Raw genomic sequence first — 4,608 nt, 5'->3', positions numbered from 1 at the left:
CCATCACCACCACCACTACCGTCACCACCACCATTACGATTACCATCACCACCACCATCAACACCACCACCACCATCACCACCACCATAACCACCACCACCACAACTATCACCATCACCACCACCATCACCATCACCACCACCACCACCACCATCACCACCACCATCACCACCACCACCACTATCACGACCACCACCACTACCGTCACCACCACCATTACGATTACCATCACCACCACCATCAACACCACCACCACCATCACCACCACCATCACCACCACCACCACAACTATCACCATCACCACCACCATCACCACCACCATCACCACCACCATCACCACCACCACCACCACTATCACGACCACCACCACTACCGTCACCACCACCATTACGATTACCATCACCACCACCATCACCACCAGCATACCCACCACCACCACAACTATCACCATCACCACCACCATCACCCCCACCATCACCATCACCACCATCATCACCATCACCCCCACCATCACCACCACCATCACCATCACCACCACCATCACCACCACCATCACAACCATCACCACCACCACCACCACCACCCACAACCACCATCGCCACCACCATCACCATCACTACCATCATCACCATCACCACCACCGTCACCACCATCATCGCCACTACCGTCACCACCACCACCATCACCACCACCACCGTCACCACCATCATCGCCACTACCGTCACCACCACCACCATCACCACCACCACCACCATCACCACTACTATCACCACCACCACCACCACCTCCATCACCACTACTATCACCACCACCATCACCACCACCATCAGCACAACCGTCACCACCCATCACTACCACCACCACCATCATTACTGCTATCACCACCACCATCACCACTACCATCACCACTACCATCACCACCACCATTACCACCACCGCCACCATCACCATCACCACTACCGTCACCACCAGTATTACCACCACCATCACCACCACCGTCACCACTACCGTCACCACCACCACCATCACCATCACCACTACCGTCACCACCAGTATTACCACCACCATCACCACCACCGTCACCACTACCGTCACCACCACTACCACCACCACCACCACCACCACCACCACCACTAAGGTCTTCTTCTTTCTGTTACACGACCAACATCGACATGTCGATGACTCCGTCGTTGTTGATGCATGCTGACTAAGCGCGTTGGGTTACGCTGCTGGTCAGGCATCTGCTTGGCAGATGTGGTGTAGCGTATATGGATTTGTCCGAGCGCAGTGACGCCTCCTTGAGCAACTGAAACTGAAACTGATGCATGCTGGGCATGTTCATGTTTCCATAACCCCACCGAACACTGACATGGATTACAGGATCTTTAACGTTCGTATGCTGATCTTCTTCGTGCGTATACACACGAAAGGGGGTCTTCTTCTTCTTCTTCTTCTTCTGCGTTCGTGGACTGCAACTCCCACGTTCACTCGTATGCACACGAGTGGGCTTTTACGTGTATGACCGTTTTTACCCCGCCATATAGGCAGCCATACTCCGCTTTCGGGGGTAAAGGGGGTTCAGGTACTGGCAGATCTGCACATAATATGTTGACCTGGGAGATCGGAAAGATCTCCACCTTTACCCACCAGGCGCCATCACCGAGAGTCGAACCCGGAACCCTCAGATTGGACGTCCATCGCTTTAACCACTGGCTATTGCACCCGTCACGACTACCGTTCCCGCCACCATCGCAACCACCATTGTCCCATCATCAACACCACCATTACCACCACCATTACCACATCAGCACCACCATCACTAATATTCTGTCATCACCAACATCACCACTGACATAATGGCATCACAGGCGTCATCATCGTCCTGGTTGATTTCGTTGTCATCATCGTCATCATCATCATCATCATTGCTTTAATCATCATATAGCAAGTGACATTATTTGAGAAGAAAAAGAGGGAGGGAGAGAACGATACACAGATAAAGAGAGATAGACAGACAGATAGACAGACAATAACACAGACAGACAGACAGTCAGACAGACAGACAGGAAGGCAGACAGATCGTTGTTGACGCTTGTCAATGTAGAAGCATGATAATGGTGATGGTGGTAGTGATTGTAACTGGCATTGTTCTGTGCTTACTTTTTTTCTTTTCTTTTCTTTTTTTTTAATGAACAAATATTGAGAATATAAGACATCGCAACACCAGGACTACTTCAAGTATGCACGGATAACATCATGAACACGTGGATAACATCAATTACAAAATAAAACTTACATAATCATCTGCTAATATGTTGTGTTAAGCATCCTGCGGAATGAAAGTCACAAGTGAAAGTGCATGCTTTTGTTTCTAACTGGCTGAATCTTGCTGTGTACTTGACAGCCACAAGTTAAGGCATATTCATGATCATGCAAATCAGATATGATAATGAGTGTTGCATTGCAAAGAGATTGAATATACTCTTCTGTTCCCACTCCCTAAACATCGACTGATTACTTAGCTAATCAAGGGTATAAAAAAACTGTCATGCTAAAGAGAAGTGTTTATATTTCCTGTGTGTTTACTTTAAACAGTAACTGTTGCTCGCGATGTTGACTCTGTCAGTGTGCTTGTTTGTCCGTCACTTACAGCTTTGAACAAACTGTAGGACGAATGAACAGACAGGCAGGAATGCAGGCAGGCGGATAGACAGGCAGGCAGATAGACAGGCAGGCAGATAGACAGGCAGGCAGGCAGATAGACAGGCAGGCAGGCAGATAGACAGGCAGGCAGGCGGATAGACAGGCAGGCAGGCAGATAGACAGGCAGGTAGACAGGCGGATAGACAGGCAGGCAGGCAGATAGACAGGCAGGCAGGCAGGCAGATAGACAGGCAGGCAGGCAGATAGACAGGCAGGCAGGCAGATAGACAGGCAGGCAGGCGGATAGACAGGCAGGCAGGCAGATAGACAGGCAGGCAGGCGGATAGACAGGCAGGCAGGCAGACAGACAGGCAGGTAGTCAGGCAGGCAGGCACACAGGCAGGCAGACAGGCAGGCAGATAGGCAGGCAGGCAGGCAGGCAGGCAGACAGGCAGGCAGACAGACGGGCGAGAAGCAAGGTAACAAGACAGGGAGATGGGCAGAGACAGACTGTCAGAAGAAGAAGAAGAAGAAGATATGAACAGACAGGAAGACAAACAAACAAAAGGACAGACAGACAGACAGACGGACAGACAGAATCAATATCACGAGCAATAAAGGCTTCGTTCTGGAACGGGCTCACAAGCATTAGGCAGTGAGGCTCAACTAATCACCTCCATCAATCACCCACCGCTCACCACCATCGTCATCGTCAGGCTTCTGGCATCGCCACACACTTTCCCATCACCACCACCAACAAAACACGGCATCAAAATGCAAGAACAACCAACATTGATAGGACGAGAGAGTGGGGGGTGGGGGGGAGGTCGGGGGATGAGGGAGGGTATAGGGGTGCTTAAAAACAACGACGTGAACGGAACATGCGCGTGCCTTATTATTCTCAGAACCCTATTGAAAACCCAACATTTGACCAAGGTTGCAAAAGGGGATCATGACACCCACCCACCCACCCACCCACCCACGCACGCACGCGGCCATTTTCCAAGCGATCCATATCCCAGTGATTCCGTTAACGTTAGTTGAGGACAGACACGCAACCGGATTTCGCTTCGTTTCCTGAGACGAGATGAGTGTTGCCCATAACGAAGTGATTCAATCAAATCATGCGGTTTATAAGCCCAACAGACCGCAAAAAGGCCACCCTCCAGGACTTCCATCACTGATCAGAGAGAGGTATAAACGAAACGAAACGAAACGAAACGAATTTTTATTTCACGGGGGTATGTGGAGTAAGCACAGCTGCTTTTTTACATCCAGCCCTCAAGGACAAAAAAGATTGAAAAGCGAAAAAAAAAAGCAATGGCAAAACACTCACACACACACACAGACACACACACACACACACACACACACACACACACACACACACATAAGTGTATGGCAGGCTGACGAAAGAGCAAGCAAACATATAGCAATGTTTATTGTGTTGTCTGCGTGTGGGGGTGGGGGGGGAGGAGTGGGAGTGTGTATGTGTGTGTGTGTGTGTGTGTGTGCGCGCGCGTGTGCGTGTGTGTGTGTGTGTGTGTGTATGTGTGTGTGTGTGTGTGCGCGCGCGCGCGTGTGTGCGTGTGTGTGTGTATGTGTGTGGGTGTGTGGATGTGGGTGTATGTCTTTTAATCAGACAAATTCTTCTTCTCCTCCTCCTCCTCCTCCTCCTCCTCCTCTCCTCCTCCTCCTCCTCCTCCTCTCCTCTCCTCCTCCTCCTTCGGTCGTGGGCTACGACACCCACGTTCACTAGTGTACACGAGTGAGCTTTTACGTTTATGACTTTTTACCCCCGCCAACTAGGCAGCCATTCTCCGTTTTCGGGTCATAGGGTGGTGCGTGTTTGGTATATTCTTGTTTCCATAATCCGCCGAGCACTGACGTGGATTAAGGGATCTTTAACCGTGTGTATTTGATCTTCTGAATGCGTATGCACACAAAGTTGTGTTCAGGCACTGG

The sequence above is a fragment of the Babylonia areolata genome, chromosome 8 (genome assembly GCF_041734735.1).
Source record: "Babylonia areolata isolate BAREFJ2019XMU chromosome 8, ASM4173473v1, whole genome shotgun sequence".
NCBI classification, from domain to species: domain Eukaryota; kingdom Metazoa; phylum Mollusca; class Gastropoda; order Neogastropoda; family Buccinidae; genus Babylonia; species Babylonia areolata.
The sequence above is the reverse complement of the archived record's forward strand: the minus strand, read 5'-3'. Positions refer to the sequence as shown.